Raw genomic sequence first — 19,900 nt, forward strand, 5'->3', positions numbered from 1 at the left:
TACGTATTTTCAAATACATATATAATGAATACAAGTAATACTCTTAATTAAAAAAAAAACTTAAGCATTTTTGATACACGTTGTTTAATTGGATATAAGATCTATAATATATTGAAAACTTTATTTTTCACTTTGCATAAGAATTGCCTTTGTAATATTGTATTAGCACAATGTGATCAATTTCTGATGCTAACATTATTTTTCCTTATGTATATATTATTTTACATATTGAAATATAATAAAAACTAAATAGATTTTCTTAATTCACCTATAAAATTTTTTATAAAGATTTTCAATAGTAATAGATTTTAATTTTTATAGATTTTTTTTTTATAGATTTATGTAGTATATAAATTTTTCCGTTCAAAATATTTAAATATTCAAATTCATTATAAATAAAATGTGAAAATGAATAATTGTGACTTTTTTTTAAAGATTTTTAACATATAAAGTGCCATCTATCTAATTTTTCAAAATATCGATTATTTTTATCGATCGTACTTTTTTTTCTATTCAACCATAGATGTCTATTTTACTTTTTCATACTAAAACTTCTTGGATCATATTTGAAAAAAAAAGTCTTATTTATTATATTAACGTTATAGCTATGATTGGGTTTGAAGTGGACATACATCGCCACTATCATGTTTACCTGTGGCGGTTGCACTAAACGCAATTAGCGCTAATCGATCGACACGACGACAATTAGAGCCATGGTATGTGCGGCCGTATCAGTTGTGTTTGGGAACCATACACACAGTTAGTATACGTACATATGTACGTATACTAACTGGCTAATAGTACTCATAGGGTGTCGAAAGTGCCTTCACATTGCCCATTCATGTCATCGGACGGTGCCCTTGTCCGTTTTCATTGACCGCAATGTCTGTTTACGCATATGTCAATCAATCGATCGATAACAAATCAATGTAGTAAGATTAGTGACAACTAGCAACGATTCAAACCATACGTAATGTTTACTGAAAAACGGATCGTACTTTGTTTTATGATAAGTCTAGAAAGCTACAGTTATTGTATCGATTGTTTTAATTTTTAAGCGGAAACTAGTTCGAAATATCATTTACGGCATACATATACATATAAAACTGTTCTTATTGTTCTCAAAACTATTCAATTAAAAGCTCTTTTTTTTACAAATTAAAAACTTTTACTATTTCACAATAGATGGCACTATATATTTTTTCATACAATTTATTTCTATCAATTCAATTTATTTCTATCTCAATATATGTATGTACCTACATATATGTATAAATATTTGTATTAATCTTTCATTCTTTTTTCAGATTATCAGTGTGTTGCTGAAGAAATAGCAGCACCCTCTTCTACAAACGTTCATGCAGTAACCACATGCTTGCAATATTAGGGTGAGTCCCTTTCGTGTGCATTATAGGGCCTTTATATGGAAGAATATGAATACAAACATTATATGTATTTTAAGTGTTTTATGATATCCAAAAACAGTACATTGATATCATAAATTTAAAATATGCTATGATAATGTTTGTGTTTATATTCGTGAAAGTAAATGCTCGTATGACCGTATGGATAAACGAATATTTGCAAAGTTACCAAATTGCGTAAGAACCCTTCGTCAGCGTCTCAAGACGTTGCAGCTTAGTAATTTTCCATCCCTTTTGTCCTGTTGTTTGATGATAATAGTCTTCGGGCTAACGACTGTAGCAATTAACCACCCGACAACTATTCGACAGCCCCCTAGCGATTTAACGCGTGCACCCATACATACATATGTACATAGAAATGCGTCAAATTCGTTGGGAAAACTTCGCGCAAATCTTTGACATAGTTTATGGAAATGGGAAATTTTCGCGATGCTTGCAATCTGCCATATGCATTCAACAAACATGTCCTTGCCGATAAGGAGCCGAGCTATGTGCGTGGGTGTGAAAATTTATCACATTCTGAAAGGCGAACACGGCCGGATACAACACTTGGCTCTCGTATCAATCTCTTCGTAACGCACAATCATCTCAGTTCAAGTTGAAAATTAATTTATCGGCATGTTTTACATATATATAATATAATAATTTACATACCATTCGTCACAATTTCGCTGTAATCTAGGAACTGCGTAAATTATGTGTCAGTGATATATCATTATTTTTAATTTAAAATATTGTCAAATAAAAAATGTAACCCATTAAAAGTAAATATTTTGATTTGACATTGCACAAAAATTATTTTAAATTAGGAAATAAATAAAATTGATATGTATGTACATATGTGAATGCATTTTTTTTGTTCTTATCTTAGCTAACAAGCTGGCTAGTTACAGATTCATTTATTTATTTTTAATGACATGTTTTTGTAATATTTCTGAGCTGTTAAAGAAATCTGCCTGATAAGCGACTTATCTAAGCTACACAGCGACGGAAGTAGGAAAACGAACTTAAGATAAAAGCATTACTGTAACGAAGGAGTCTGATAAAACTTATCATCAGCTTTGCAAAAATAATATATATTTAAACGAAAAAATGCAACTATCACGCCAAGCATGAGTGTTTTTCGGTACACATATCGTACAAAACTTTGTGTAGTCAAATTTAAGATACAAATACACAGGCTGTTTTAATGATGCAGTGACGTTACACATTGTATAGCCGCTACTGGTGCTAGACCTCTACCTCCTTTTCACGCTCAATCCCTTCTACATTGAGTTTTTCTTTGAACGGAAAGACAAAATTGCGCATGCTGACACTTGTACATTGGCCTCCCGCAAAATATATATGTTATTCAATTTAAAAGCTTAATTCTTTTAAAAATTTGTTTAAAATAAAAACTTAAATTAAGATTGACTTTTTTTTCCCAAGATTAAAATTATTTTTTTTGTTTGTCATTATGACTGTTAATAATTTATAACATTTTTTATGCAATTAAATTACATTCAGCTCGTTATTTTGAAAAAATATATACATACATATTGTATGTATAGTTTTGATTCGTTTCATTTATTGTGTCGTGACGTGTCGTCTCTGATATTGAACTCTCCGCACGTTCGTCTCAGTCAAGGCATCCTACGATGGCATTAAAGATACTGAAAAAATTAAAAGTAAAAAAATATACATACAGGTATCCTCCTTCACAATAGACGAGGGGGAGGAGGAGGTGGAGTCGCTATATTTTTTTCAGTATCGTCACGTTTGAAAGGAAGCGTTGTGCTCACAGGTGATGCTTCCAGCTATATTCCTTTCAACGCGTTTGAAGAGCGCAAACGATTTTACTTCACAAGCGGACGAGCCTTCAGATGCGATTAAAAACTGAAACAGACGCCGCTCGCCGCAGATTTAACCAAGATTAAAGCGATCTTGTCGGCAGATATTGTATGCGAAAATCTTATCCGGACGAATTTTGCGGCTTTCGCTATGTGTAATGCAATAACGCACAATATATCACGTAGCGTAAGCCACACGCTCTTCGTAATTCAAAATATATGTATGTGTTTTGAAGCACTGATACTTCATGACGTCGCTTCATACTGTACACACGTCAGAAAGCTCGCACGCGGCTTTAAGACGATTAGCGAAATGAAAAGCTCACCTAATACTCCGTAATTAGCTAACTTGAAACGGGCTAATTTGATGCTGCGTTTGATCGCAATGCATTTCGCGACGCGGCGACAGATTAATGCGACGCCGACAAAAACCTAATCGTTTAATTAATTTTTAAATGCGCATAAATAAAGCCGTATACCTACTACGTACGTACGTACGCTGAGCCATCAGATAGCTAATATATGTATAGTATTATATGCGCTGTGGTTTGAGGGAAAAAGGCTTTTAAGTGTGCGGATGGGAGTTTGATTGTACGCGGTCAAAGGGCAAGGAGTCCTCGCGAAAGGGGCGCCAAACCATCGGTCATTCGAGCCCATCGGGCCGATATCCGGCGGGGGCGATTAGGCGCACGTGTAGTTCCGGTTGTTGCCGCCGGCCAGAGCCATCCGACTTCCGGTTTATTGTTGACGTCAGTGTCGGTTCGACGACCGGGAAAAACGACTCCTGTACGAACTGCCTACTGACGTGATTAGATCAATTTTCCAAAGATCGATCTATTTTCTGGCGGTTTTTTTTTTACGAATTTTTTTTTTTTTATTATTTTCAGATAACGATTTAAACTGTTGAGTAATATCTAAAAATAATCAGTCAACAGTTTAAATCGGTAAAATTTTGACGATTTTTCAAACAATATTAATTTTATCTATCTAACATTAGGCCGGAGCGAAAAACGTGAATTTTGGAATTTCATCGACGAACCTAGTGGAAAACTTTTTTCGTTTCGTACTATAAGGGAATATTAAATAAAAAATTTCATTTATTTTAAACAATGTCCTGTGCCACCAACCAAATTGATTTATCTCGACAAAAATTTCGAGATAAATCTCTTTTTACTTACCTCCTTTACGTTTCACATGGCTTTCGTGTTAGTGGTCATTTTTATCTCTTATCCGATCGTTTTCATACTTTGCCATATTGCTCATTTTGGTCATCAATACACGTTAATGTATCGTCTGCCATTAATGTGGAGATAAAATATCGTATACAACGCGTTTTAAAAACGGGGCCCGTAAACCTTCCTGACGTTTAATAAGCGTTCATCCCGTGTCTTCCTACCTGTTCACCTTGATATGGCCATATAAGATTTTAATTTTTAAACGCCTATAATTCACTCTATATTTTATAAAATTTGCTCTATAGGTTCTCGTTATCTCTAATATTTAAATATTTATAGTTTTAACTCTCATATGTATATATAAATTTCAAATTTGACGTCTAGCTGCATGTAATGTAATACACGATATATATTGATTTTTGGCCAAATATGTCAAATCTGACATTTCACTGTATATCTCCTCAGTCGGTTTTATCTGCGAGATAAGTATTCAATAAGAAGTTATGTTGTATCTAATTGTTAATATGATTTTCAATAAGCTTACATACATTTAGTTTTTTACAATAAGCTTAAATACATACATCACATACACTTATTTTTAGTTATTAGCTGATTTTTTCGACATTAGTTTTGATTTTTCATTATTTTTAAACTAGATAAAGAATCAATACTCACTAATTGGCGTTTATTGGTGTTGGTTATGATGAGTTTTGACTGATTAACGAGAATTCAAAGTCGCTGTTTCGCTAGAAAGTCTAGAAAGAAGTTTGTATGGGGGATGAGCTATAAGTTCCCGTGATTATTTTGAAAATAAAAATCGTTGAGAGTTTTCTTTGGTACCTTTAATCTGAACACAAAAAATTAAAAATTTCATGAAATTTAAGGAGGCCAAAATGACCTGTTTTGCATACGGCAATGGGTGGGTATTTAGAAGAACGGGCGATAGATGGATGAAAGAAATGCTCGAATGGTACCCGAGAGAATGTTAAATTGTGCAAGGAGGCTGCAGGGGAGATGGGTTGATGAAATCAGAAAAATGTGCTGGATGAGATACATGAGAGTTGTCCAAAACAGAAGAGAATGGGAGTGTGTTGGAGAGGCGTTCATCCAGCAATTACTGTATTTAATGATGATATACATATGTTATTTTCGCCGACACACAATTTTTCATAAATATATTTTTATATCGCTATACATGCATACATATTTGTAGATGTGCAAATTCAATTTTATTTTCATACAATTATTAAAAAAATAATAATTTAGTAATTTAAAAACGAAGATTTAATAATTTTTCTATAGCTTATAATCGTTAACACACATTTTATTAAATAAAGGAAAATTAAGTAAATCTTATTCAATTGTCAATTTTACCGTTAGTTTTTACAAAGGAAGACTACATACGTACATATGTAGTATGTTAGTTTTGCCTTTTATTTACATAGTCGTGCATACAATGAATGCTTGAATGAATTATTCCCGTTATATGTATATGTGCATATGAACATACATACATACATTTGTATGTATATACATATAAATAAACGTACAGTAAATCAATGCATTGGAACTATTCAGAAATGGTTTTTAAAATTTTATAATATACGCATATGTATAATATTCAAACCAATACACGAAAAAATAGTTCATGTACATATAATATTTATATAATAATAAATTTAATTGACCCCAAGCTTTTATTATAATTAATTTACTATCTTTAAGTGAATTAAAAATTATAAAATGAAAAATTTTATATCAAATTTTTATTGCCCATATGAAAGTATCTGCACTATTCAGACGATTAACTTGAAACCTTTTCGCGCCCTGTTAATGTAGGTCATATAGTGCAATAACTAACAATCGATATATGTATATACATACATACATATGTATGTACAATGTGGTGTGTATTCATATACAAAAATATAGATAAAGTAAAAAAAAAGTATGCGCATGTGTGTCTAAATATGAAACGATCTCATTATTTCGAACAAAACCGAACTAGCCTAGCGATTAGATAAAGTTGTCAGATAACAAAAAAAAAGCTTTTTTTTTCATTTTCAACCCGTTCAGCGTCCGATAGATAACAATCGTGGATCGCTAATAAATGCATCGTTGCACCGACCGTCGTATATGTCGCATGCAGACTGCCATATACTATGCTACTTACGTGCGTCGACTTTTTATGACCTCCATTCGATCTATTGTGATCATATCCATTTAATTGTGTCTATATAGTTCGTGTCGCGGTCGTTAGATCGGTATGTCGTTGTATGGAAACGGCCAAGATTGAGTGCAGCGATATTGGAAAATTTTTATTTTTCCGACGATTTTTTTATGAAAACGATCATTTTCTTGACCGAATTGTGATTTTGGAGTCAAAATTATATTTGGGTAGTATTTTTAAAAGTTAGTTTAATAATTTTATTAAATATATTACATATATTACCTTCAAATATATAAAATTGATTCCTAATCAATTGTCTTTCTTAAATAATATATAGAATAAAGATGTGGTTTAAGTATTTCAAATTTAAATGATACAGTTATGTTAAGGTAGAGATTATGTGCTTACTTAATTAGACTTTAAAGTAAATTCATACTATCATTTATCACATAAAGTTATCAGTTAGTTTGATTCTAAGAGGTTTTATGTCACATTCAGCTAATAGAAAATGATATTGAACGATTATTAAAAATACAAGTATGCAGTAATGATCTCTGGAAACATACGATTTTTAAACTTTTAAAAAATGATAAATAATTGCATCCAATTTCCTGGACTCATTCGATTAATTCAGTCTCGAGATTTATTTTATATTCAATTACATACAAATGTACATATATCCCAAATCGGATAATGAGATTCCCGTATTAGAACAATACAATTTTTTTTATTTCTCACTTTATATTGAAATTGCATTCAAGCAACAATTTAAATGCCTTTGTTCCATAGAGAGGCTTAAAATATTATGTATGTCTTTATAATATTATGAAATATTTTAAAAATATATACATATATATTTTAACCCGTTCTTTTTTCTCTTTTTTTGTTTTGTTTTTTACTTTAATCCTTTTCGCTTAATTATCTACTGTTACCATAGATCTAGAATAACCTAGATATGGCATTACATACAAATTTCGTTGGAGATCTTGTCGCCACTAACTGAGGGTTGCGGGGGGGAAGTTGGGGGAAAAAAAAGGTTTTTTACCTACGACGCAGCGGTCGGCGTTTTTTTCACTTCCCCGCTAGTTAAACCCCCCGCACCTCTCAGTTAGTGACGAAAAGTTGAAAAGATCTCCGCAATCGACCTTTTCTACTTAGAAGCTACTAACCTACTGAGAGAAAAGTGTGCATGCGCCATGTATTTTGCATGCGCCAAAAGGGAGACCAGTATATGTAAACCGTGAGGGCGGATCTATGTATTATACATCTATGACTGTTACTCATCATAATCTACTATTACATTCTACCATTATTTACGAATTTTTCATTATTTTTCTTTTTGTATTGTTATTTATTTATTGTTTTTTGATTGGCTAATCCTTCATAGCAAGTTTAATTTTTCATGCTATCTGAAGAAACTTTTAATTGGCTTATGTTAAACTATATATTTTATTATCTTTATTTGAGCTGTAAGTTTCTCTCTGTATATTAAATAAAATAAAAATAAAATATAACTAGTATGTTGTATCAGTCATGTTGTCGATTCAAAGTCCACAGAATTTCAGACGAGATTGAAACGTTCTATACAAAATAAGAATGGCTCATCGTCCGTTGTATTGTGACTTTATTTGCGGTCGACGCTATTATTTTTTTGTTCGTAATTATTACGATCCGGCACTTTATTTTTTATGCGACTTCCGGCAACGCAGAGCGGCGCTCAAGTAAAAGGTCAATAAAGGTGATATTCGTCGGACAGATGGATGAATAGATAAAAAAGTGAATAAAATACAGAATTGCCGCGATTTACGGGGGCAATAATGTCAGATTCCTTCATGCTATTAGAGTATCGCGACCCATCATTGGCGAAGGCCTGCGCCTCCCACATCCCGCCCACTGGCCAATAGGAGCTCACACACACACCGGACAACACTTTGAGTACACCTGATAAATTATCGTAACGTCATAAATCATCTCAATGAACTGAGAGCGTGTCAAAAGATTCGCTCGTGAAAATTGAATGGAGAGATTATCAAATTGTATGTCAGTGTATAAAATGTAATTTCTAGGTGTTGGGTTGAATGTGATCGTAATGTGGGACGGGTGTGGGCTCTCCCCCCCTTGATAGTTCATCCATCTTAGGGATGGTAGGGCTCCCTCTGAGGGTGCTGGGGTGCAGATGCCACCAACGAATCAAATTCATACTGAATGCCACCGGTTGTACCTTGCAGTGGTTGCCCTGCAACTTGAAAGCATCGCCGACTCGATCGAACCAGTGGCAGTTGATGATGATTTTTATTATTATATGTATATTTAATTTTGAAATACTTCAAAAATTATTTTAAAAAAAATTGTTCGAAAGTCAATAATAAAATACAAATATGTATGTATATTGTAGTTGAATTTGACATTGCTCAAATGAATAAAAGTTGTAAAAAATTGGACGTTTTAAATAATTTAATATTTTTATACCAAATTGAATACAGTTATATGATAAAATCTGTAAATTTTCTTTACAAATATACATTCATCTTTTTTCAGTATAAATAAATATTGATTAAATACATATTATTTTTCATAGTAAAATTATTTATTTTACTTTCAATTTTATTCACTATAAAATGAACAGTATGAAAATCATTACATAAATATATTTTTATATTTAGGTACACAATAAAAATTTTAATCGATGCCGAAAATCAATCAGAACAAAAATTTGGCATTGCTCAAATTATAATGTGATTATATTAAATGAATATTTTTAAGATATGCATTTAAAAGTTACACATCTTAAAACAGCATACAGATTTTAAATCATTTTGAAATTGAACCGATCACGAGACCAATGCATAGATATGTAGGTATATATTAGCATTTATGTATACTGGTTTTTCTCAAAAAGTCTACATATATAAAATCTATTGTTTATTAAATATATTGCTTAATTAATTTATAGCACAATGGATTGATATATCATTATATGAGACGCCACTGGCAGCACGCGACAGTGGCGTGCCAGGTGCGCACGCGTTCTCTATTTTACGATCAAACATCTACATACATACATACATTCGTAATACACATCAAATACCTACCCCCAAACGAGTACATACATGCATAACATATACCGGTTTTTTTTGTCAAAACTTTTGCAAGCACCTTTAAATGCATTCACTCGGTGCATTCAAGAACAAAACTGCATCAATTATTACTCTGGATCCATTGAATCAAAAGTCACAGGGGGGACTAGGGGAGCAATCAACTATTCTTATCGGCACGCGTCTTACCCATATAAATATCGGTCATTTTAAATAATATTATTTTATTATAATATACAAATAAAACTAATTTTCGATTTGAATAAACATCTGCCGATTCGTCCGTCAGATCGCTTGCAAAATTTAGCGAAAATACTTAAGTCATTGACAAAAGGGTGGAGAAGGGTGAAAGTGAATACATTTTGTACATATGCAGCTGCTAGAGATGTCTTTGAGTGATGGATACATGATCGATTATCGTTTGCTTGCAGATTAGAATTTGTTCTATATACATGTACATACATATGTATATGTATACGATAACTCTAGGTGCGAATTGATTTTATTTCGAATGAAAGTTAACGTACATTTTTATATAAATAAATTTGATATAGGAAGTTGCTCGCACAATACCGTCATAATATAATGCCAAAAACGACATACGCCACCAAACATCCCCTATGCTATAATTTCAAGAATAATAATAAAAAAGGAATATTTCTGACTTACTGACTGAGGGGAGGAATATTTAAAGTAAATGTAGGTATACGTGAGCGTACACCGGGTATAAAAAAAGTCTTTTCATTGTTGAAGAATACTAGGTAGTTTATTCGTGTATTGCATTCATAAAAATTATATTAAATTATACAAAGGTTTTAGTTGAATTTTATTAATGTTTGTATAAATGATGCATAAATATCACTTTTTTAAATTAAATTAATTAGTAGAAGTGAAATATTGTCTGTAATTGTTCTGAATCCGAAGCTTCCCCACGTATATACCTACAAGCGCCACCACCTGGTCTTACAGTTACGTTTTGAGTATTTAGCCCCTTGTACTTTTGTAAATTCTAACATTTTATTTCCGGTCTATATACCTATAGGTACATATGTATCTGCGTACCTTATGGTTTCTGGACCTCAAAAGCCTCATTAAGGCGACTACTGTGACGGTTGTAACCGTTTTTACAATTCAAATATGTACAATATGTTTGAATTTGTATTTTATTTAACTTGCGGTCGTCTGAAGTATTTGTCTAATTTAACTTGTATAGCTAAGATTGAAAGCAGATATCCGCCTTTAAAGTTTTCCAATCAAAAAACAGTTGCGATATATGGGATTAATTAATCGATGTGTAGCGTTCCGTACATTTGCACTACTTTGCTTTTGACCTGTCTTAAAAATATTCAAAAAATCCATCTTGCCGCTAGACTCTAGATTAATACTTATTAATAGGCTTTTGTTAAATATTTTGGTCTTCTTCTTCTCAATATTAAATTTCCTATTAGTGTCTCCGACCGCACCCACTTTTCCACATCGGTGCACTCTCTCTCGTTTTGGAAACCAGTGGTATACATAGATTAATATCTTTGTAAACAATGTGAGAGATTTAACTATCGATTAAATAGTTGAGAAACCGCAGTGACCGCAAGACGTGTCAACCCTTTAAGCCCGGTAAATTAAACTCGACTTTAAGTAGTTTAACGGCGACGAAGCGTTACTATATAAATTAATTGGTTTTGTCTATTTTTTTTTAATTGATTGTATAAATTTAAGTTTATGTATGTAAATCAGTCAAGTGTATTTTCCAGTTGTAATATTTATTTATTTTGAATAATATTAACTTAGTACCAACTACCGTTATAGTTGAAGTGTATTTTCAGTTGCATATTTTTGCTAGTTGGAATATATTCCGTATAAACCATAAAAATAAGCCGATTAAAATGGCGAATTACATTCCAATTACCAGGTAAGATGGAAAGGTTTGGTTTTCATGAAAACATCACTCGACTAGTAAATTGAGTTGGAAAGTCACATTTTTGTTTTGAACACATTCTTAGAGTTATCGTAATACGGTATTCATTACCTTTATTCATAATACCCAGCGAATATTAACGCATTATTGAATTCTAAAGCATTCGTAAAAACATCAGAGCTGTCAAAACTGATTATTACAGTACAACTCGCGCAAATTGTTGAAAGTGTATTTGCGCTTGTAGAGATATAATTTCGTAGTTAAATTGTATTCGAATATGAATGATCTAAAACGCCAGTTGGAATATATTACAACTGAAAATACACTTCGACTGTAACATTTACATTTTAAAATGTGAATGTCGAGTGCCATAAATAAATTGTATATGTAATAGTTACGATTATACAATGTATTCTAGTATGTAGTAGTAGATAGTATCTATCTACTGTTACGTATCAGATATTGCTATACGTATTTGGGTTCATGGAAGACGGATTGGTTTAGTGTTCAATTCAGGTATGTCAGAGGAAGGTATGTTATTGGCAATCTTGGAACATTGGGGGTGCAATGTACACAGTGGGTGTATTGTGGGAATCCGCATTTAACACTGTCGAGGCCGGGGAGGGTGCAGAGGCGCGCGCGGAATTTCTGTCTCTCAACCCCTTCGCGCCCCGCCGACCGCATAATTACCGCGATGCGTTAATCGAAGGGCATGAATCGTAATTGTGTTTGCACAACACGGTCAAATATCGATCGTCGGCCTATTCGCGGTCGTCTGATTCGCAATAGCGACACGGAGCACAATCCCCGATCGATTTCGTCCTGCGTGACGTCACGTAGTGTTTTTATCTCACGAAGACAGATTTTATTAATTTTATTGGACGGGTTTTAAATGTACGTAGCACCATGAAACTGTATTATCTTCTTCTTTTCGTGCCAAATACGTATTCGGACGTAGACGACTACCATGGTCAGATATTATACATATAGATAGCCCTTTCCGAATTCTGCCCCTATCTTGGGCAAGCCGTAAAAATTTCAGAAATCTTGAAACAAACTATATCAAGAAGCTTTCTCTTTTTTTTTTGAAGCAGCTGGAGGACAATTTCGTTCTTCTCATGTTCCTTCCAGGAGATCTTTAACATCCTCCCGTAGCACCAAATTTCCTAGAACTCTATCTTGTTCAAGCATACCACTAGCGAACATCCGTAAAGCAAGACTGACCATACATATGTACATACATAGCAAATCGTAAACGTAATTTAATAGACATCCTTTGACAACACAAAATACCTGTCATGCCGCTTAATACATTTCTTGCCATTTCTATTATTTTTCTTTTTACATTTCCAAAACATTTGTCCGCGTACTCTTGGGCTTAATGAGTCCGCCATTTTCTCGCTTATTATCATTGATTTATTATTAGTTTTTAATAATTGGATATACGATGATGGAATATTTTTCACAATGACATACACATGTCATTGTGAAAAATTGTTCATATATGTATGTAAGCATGACTTATCTCTGATATGTATTTGAATAGATAATATATTAAAACTAGATATGTAGTTGTTGCTTCAAAAGGTTCAAATATGTAGATGCTGAATGTCATTCTGACTATATGTACATACATATGTTGTACTTATATACTACAGAATATTAAAAAAAACACTTTTCATTTATATTTAAATCTTTATATTTGGTTACAATAGGTTCAAATAGATGCTGAATATATCATTTTGAATGCATACATTTATAGTTTATTTTATATCACTTTCGTTTATGCTTAAATCTTTATAATCGATTCAATTCTCTCTCAAATTAATAAAATTATCTTTCGAAAATTCCAGTTTATACATATACCATCTCGAATTTGCTGATATTATAAAATGCTACCCACTCTGTCTCTTTGATACTGTATAAACATAATATTTTTTTATTGATGTTTGTAATTGTACATATATACATATGTATGTAGATATGTAATACTTTCAAAAACTTAAAATAACTGATTTTGCATTTTCACAATAGAATCCGTTGACAAAATATTAAGTATTTAACTAAATGGATGCCAAATAGTTGATATTTATGTTTTTCATTTTAACATAATATGATATCACCAATAATGTAATTAACTACACAAATACAATTAAATGTTATTGAGTCTGGTTTAAAATCGTCTCATTTTTTATATGGAAGATGTCTAAGTATATTATTTTTAAAGTTGTTGAATTCACTATATTCTATATGAATAATCAAAAAAATAGCTTTCGTACGCCAAATATTATTTGCTTTGAATTTATCTTGGAAATAAAAAAAAGACGCAAGTATCGTGTTACGTAAACATCCTTCAGGGTGGGTAGCAATCAATTTTCTTATCCATCGCCCCTAAACGACAAAAGGATGATCGATCAAATGCTATCTCAAATCGTTGAATCGGGTGAGTCAAAATTGACAGACACGCGCCCACAAACACGACAAAGAGATTAAGGGCAAATTAAGGACCCGTTTCGATTCCATCACAAAGGAAATATATACGCCTCCTGTTGACGCAATTCTTTCGAAAAATAAATGCGTCTGAAGAATCGCCATATAGCTTTATAATAATGTCCCAAATAATAGGCGAAAATCTTCATTCTTCAAATTGAAGTTGTCAACCAGTAAGTGATTACTGGCGTCTTACATGCGTATATTGTGTAATGCGATCTCTTTAAGTTTCGCAAAAATGATCGATCTCCTCTTTGTATACGAGTCAATAGAAGATAAATTTCAGTGGGAGTGATCTCTAGTGTATTCTCTTCGTTTGTAATTAAAATATATTTTTTTATCCTGCGGGGAATTTAATGGACAAATGTGGTCTCTTAATACAATGTATTTGTATAATTCGGCGCGAAGACAAAGGGATGGACAGATGCTGTTCGAACGATATCGTATTACCGATGATAAAAACAAGACGTTCGTTTAGCTACCGAACGGAAACTTAATCGTCTTAGATGAAAACATCTGTATTTTTATTCTACATATGCAAAAAATAAATGTTTCCTTTATATAAAAAAATATGATGATTTCGTATTAGATATATTAATTTCTATTGATTATTTTGACCGTTAAAAAAACTAATTTTCTTATACGAACTAAATATACGAGTACATAATATGAATGGCACACGTTTTTGACTTTGACAAACCGTAACGAATTTAGACCATCTGTTCGTCAGGTCGTTACCTTTGCAAACGAACTATATTATTCTACCCCTTGTGTTTCTGTGTGTGTGTGTGTTTTTTTATATAAATAATAACTAAATTATCGGGGATGACTGAGAAAGCAAACAGGAAATAAATGTAAAACTATTAACCTCTTTTTGCGTTTTTAATTAAGTTTCAAAGCAAATATTTCGTAGATACGAGTATTTATTTGCTGTGTATATAAAAAACAGACAGGAAATTTAAAAAGTAAAGTAAAAAACATGGATACTTTATTCCAAGTTTTTTAAAATGGTAGTTAATAAATACATGAAATAAGATAGTTCATATTCACGGGAAGGTTTGTTGTGAAGCAGGAAATTTTTATCTCGGTAGTAAAAGCGAATTTCGTATCAAAAGTTTATCCCCTTCGTTCAGGGCAAAATAAAATGAGCAATAAAACGACAAGAACATCCCGACACGATTCCTTGCCTTTCCGACCGTTTACACAATTTTCCAGACGTCTTGATCGTTTGCACCCCGTAAACATCCCTTCAAGTTGGGTTCTCCCGTGGGGAGGGTCGTGACTTTCGCCTCCTAGACATGGAGCTTAAGAAGGGGGGGGGTTTGGGGTGGGTGGGGTTCACTCGCCAAGAAATCCCCAAGAAAGTGCGTTCGGGTTTGGTGAAACGGGCTGGTTTTCCCCAGTGTGTGACCGGGACCGAATAAGGAGCAACCTGTTGCTCCAGCCAGCTAAAGGGAAGCAGGGAGGTGATGAAGGGGTGGTGTTGAGAGGGCCGTACTGGGAGGGTCGTTCCGCTATACGCCCACTTGTGGAAGGTTTCTTAGGAAACAAATCCTTTATTCGCGTGCACTTTTATCAAAATTTCATACAAAATGTCGGTACAAATCGATCTTACTTATATAAATTTAATCTAACCTAATATAATCAGAACTAATCTAAAAATATTTTAATGAAGTTTTCAAAATTTTGAATTATTATTTTCATTTGAATATTAAATCTATATAAGTAAGATCTTGCATATTAAATCACGTAAATTTTTAGCATTTTTTATACGGCAAAATTAATACAAAATGAAAAAAAAATATTTGCGTGAACAAAAAATAAAATTTTCGTACACTAATAAAGGCTAGTCTCTTAGGGGAAGAACCGATTATATGGTGTAAGGAAATCTTCTCGACAAACTTCGGAACATCAAATAGCTTATTTAGTATTACGATGGGCAATCGAGGGAAGTTAATATTACAAGAGGGAGAGATCGGCAACCATTTTCACCGCCTTATTTTATATAATTGATTTAATTTTAAATATTAAACAATGACAAATTTACTTTGAACCGATGACAGATGACGAGTACACACTCGATAAATTCCAACGTATCACTCTCTTGCGATTTTCCACTATTGCTCCACATTCTCTCGAAGCTGTCCGTTAAAACAAAAAAGCACACGCATTACAAATGCTCCACGATGGATAAGAAAAGAACAATGAAACAAAACCTTTTCATTGGAAAGCGTATACCAATTTTCGCTTCGAAAAAAGCAATAAGCAATAATGATAATAGTAGAGAGAGGAAAAAAAACAATTGCAGTGTGGATGATAGAAATGCAATCATACGTGTAAGAACACTCCACACGGGCACAATAGCCGGAGACGGACGTATGTATGAGCGTACAAAATGCATGTTGCATATATGCATGTTTGCGTACGAAAGGGGTGCGGCGCTCATCCCCGTTTTAAACAGAAATACAAGCCATTGTCGAGTTGCAAGGATACGTTGGTTTTCAGAGAAAAATTCACTAAGCAAAAATAATACGAAAAAATGTATGTACATACGAGTATATAATATTTTACATATTTGTACGGCACAGGGTGAGGCGGAGATACGGGCGATTGTAAAAACCGCAATTATTTCATATTGCGATAAGATAGGTTAATTTAATTAACTAAATTATATTGTGGACAATATACCATTTAGTAACCATAAAATTTAAGATCGTTGTGCTAAATGTATGAGGTTACTGAAATGATTAATTTTATTTTTTGTATCGCAATCGCAATCATTTTGTCTCCCACTAATATAACCTATAATTCTGAATAAAGATAAAAATAGACTGAACTGTCATACTTTGGCAAACAATAGCATTGATCTATTCTTTTTTTCTTTATTTTGAATGTGTTCGTGGTCACGATAGTCATACCAATGGAACTATGTATTGTATTGTGCACGTTATTGCGATCGTCCAAGATAGAAGTATTAAACAACATAAATATATAATTTGAAATAAAGAATTTTAATTTGTTAATGTATCATTATAAAGATAGAGCTTTTTTAGCTAAAATTACTTTGAATGCTGTATGAAAATATATTTAGTATTAAATTTAATATTGTGAAATTAAATCTTATAAAAAAATGTCTTTTCTGCGTTTTTTTTTTCTATCAAACAAGTGCATTTTTCGCGAACGTGAGATGCATTTCGCATCGTCGCATAATAAGGACACGCGCTTGCATGTAGAATTTAGCTCGAAGCGATGTGCAGCATCATAAAAAAAAGCATCCTCTTGTCATAATACGTAATATGGCAATAAGAATGGGAGATTACGGGAAAACAATGGGTGCATACTGCGTGAATCAAAGATGAACCTACATAGAAACGCAGGCGTCCCGTCAGATCTACGATATCTTCATATGCCGCACTTATGTATGTAGCTTATATATGAAGCATACAAAAAATTATTTTTTCATAAAAATATATATTATTTTTCTCAAAAAAATCGTTCGATTTTGTGTTTGTATCTATACATATATAAGGGAAGATCGTGCTTGTTTTTATGGTATTTGTTCCTGATTTGTTTATATTCTTCTGATGTCTCTCTTTTGTGATAACCTCTCGATCCGCGCACGTAATTGTTTTGCATGCAAATTAGTTTCCCTTCTCAAACGAACAACGGACGTCTTCCTGTTTTCATACTCTCTGAGCGTATGCATTTTTCCGCATACTTGCATTTTCCGGGCGCTCGGTTGCAAATGTGATTGCTTCTTTATTAACTTTCCTACGGAGATAAAATTTACAATGAGAAAAATAACTGCCAACTTGCTTACATTAACATCGAGAAAGAATCGTTCATTTGAGAGCGGGATTTGAGCACTATTTCAAATAAAGCACATTTGTATTATGCATATAAAATTGAAATTTTAATATAAGATTCAGTCGGTTTTCTTTTGAAATCGATTAAATTTTCGGATTGAATGTTTTTAAAAAATATTGTTATCCTTTACATCAAATTTTCGCACAACCTCAAAAAACTATCTGAAACAGATAAATAATAGTCTTCTTTTAATATTGAACATATGTACATATATTCCCGAAGCTTCATAGCTGTGTTAATTATCAATAATGGCGATACGAAAAAATGTATATCTTTGAATAACTATTATCTCTCACATTACAATAATATTTATTTTGTAGAATTACTTTTGTAATAATGATAATTAGTAGCATGCATTATTGCATCAACGTTACTTGACAAAATGTATAAAAACTGTTAAATGTTACTTGAACAAATGCATTGATTATCGATCGAAACAATTTATTTTTAATTCCAATCTTGATAATAGTAATCGCGATATTGTAAACGTATGTATGTATGTAAAACGACAAGTCTGATTTTTTATTTTTTATTAATCGACATTTAAAAACGAACGAATCTATGGCATTTTTTAGTTTTCATATAAAGCGACAGCGTAGTGCACTGGTAGAGATATTCCATACCAGTAGAGAAGTCGTAGGTTCAAGTCCCGGCCAAATAAAATGCTGGCGAGATCTTGTGGTTATTATCAACCGTTTCCTGTTAGAATTTTTTGATTTTTCTAGCTTAATTGTTGTGACGGATCCAATAAATCGGTATCCTCCTCACTTTATTGCAACTTTGAGTTATTAGTATCTCAAATTTGTTGAATCTTATAAATACTAACTATATAGCGAACTTCTTACAAATTTGCCGTGTATCAAAAAAATTGTCGATTGTCCATAGATGTCTCTATATAATGTAATCTATGTACTGTTATGTTAGAATAATTGTTGGTACTTATGTAAAAAATAATGTCCCGTTATTCCTGTCGAGGCACATACATAAGATGTATGTATTTATGTAATAAAAAATATATGTAAGTATGTATGTATAGGTATATAAAGTTTTGTTTTTGGGATAAATTTCGACTTCAGGATAGGTACATATGTTTAATATTTTAATTGTTCCCACATATATACTATATGTAAACATGTGCATAAAGTTCAGTATAAATGTATGTTTAGAAATACATACATAAATTAAGTTTGTGATGTATGATAATGTCCTAATTGAATCAACGTCAAACAGACAGGTCTTGGGCGACTCTGTCCCTCTTCCCTCTCCCTGGCATGAACTTCGGAGTTCCGCTGAACTTCCTCACCGGAATTGAACCTGAGTTCGTGAACGCCATGAATAATTCCCATAGACGATATATCACGCACGAGGCTCGCCAAGCGCCACAATACAAGAGTCGCCGGAAATGCCTAGGCAAAAACAGGAAACGCCAAAGTGTATCGCCAACAATAAGTGTATCCGGTTTTCGCCTTCCAAGTCACGCACCAAGTGCTCTATATAGTATTGTGCGGTTCAGGTGGGCTCACAATCGGTCCGCTAATTAACCCCACCCTTTTATATAATATGTATGTAGATGTATACGAGGAGATAAATGTATATATGTACGTATGTACGTGTGATATATGCGATCTATGTAAGTGAACGAATTATTAACGGCACCTGTACGATTTTATGGCGAACAGGTCATTGTATCAGATTGTTGCGACGATAATGCGTAATTGTTGTATGTATGTATACATATATGTTTGCTTGTGTCTACTCACAATGTGTATGATATTGGATTCGTATCTGTTTGGCTATTTTGTACTATTGTTTGTACATCTTCTTTATCGTTAAGTTTGTTTCGTCAATTTTTTTTTTTTTGGTTATATGGAGATTCTTATGAATGAATGAAACTGTTTATATTCAATCGATTTTTAAAGTGATAGTTCAAAAAGT

General features: G+C 32.6%; 1 protein-coding gene across 1 annotated transcript in view; it reads left to right on the plus strand.

Moving 5' to 3' along the window:
* Positions 1-19,900, plus strand: part of pros (homeobox protein prospero) — a 100,061-nt gene that overhangs the window by 19,840 nt on the left and 60,321 nt on the right. The window contains exon 2 of the mRNA XM_077428888.1: positions 1,308-1,388. The gene's annotated coding sequence lies outside the window, so the exon portion shown is untranslated. The remainder of the gene's footprint in view (positions 1-1,307; positions 1,389-19,900) is intronic.

Source organism: Arctopsyche grandis, chromosome 4 (assembly GCF_051622035.1).
Source record: "Arctopsyche grandis isolate Sample6627 chromosome 4, ASM5162203v2, whole genome shotgun sequence".
In the NCBI taxonomy this organism is placed as follows: Eukaryota; Metazoa; Arthropoda; class Insecta; order Trichoptera; family Hydropsychidae; genus Arctopsyche; species Arctopsyche grandis.